Source organism: Mesitornis unicolor, unplaced genomic scaffold (assembly GCF_000695765.1).
Source record: "Mesitornis unicolor isolate BGI_N332 unplaced genomic scaffold, ASM69576v1 scaffold15001, whole genome shotgun sequence".
Taxonomy (NCBI): domain Eukaryota; kingdom Metazoa; phylum Chordata; class Aves; order Mesitornithiformes; family Mesitornithidae; genus Mesitornis; species Mesitornis unicolor.
In genome coordinates, this window is record NW_010163218.1 from 5,021 (window position 1) to 5,384 (window position 364).

Sequence of the window (364 nt, forward strand, 5' to 3'; positions counted from 1 at the left end):
GAGGGACGGCAGCCTCAGCGATGGCACAGCGACACAGCACATTGGTCCCACCTGTGGGGCTGCAGCTTTGCTGTGGGACCTTGAACTCAGCTGTGGGGCAGCAGTCGTCCCAGGTGGCCTCAGCTGTGGGGTAGAGGCTTTGGTGATGGCTCTGGTGGCTTTCACTATGGGACAGTGCCAGTAGCAGGACCCCGTCTCCCCAGCCATGATCCCTGCCATGTCCTCACAGGCAAGATGTGGGTCACTGAGGGGCCAGCCCCAGCCCAGTGGAGCCTGCGGGATGGGGAGCACGCCGGAAACTTCCTGGCCGCCGCTGACCACCTCCGCACCGCGGGACAGTTGGTGGATGTGGCCGTGGGCCCAG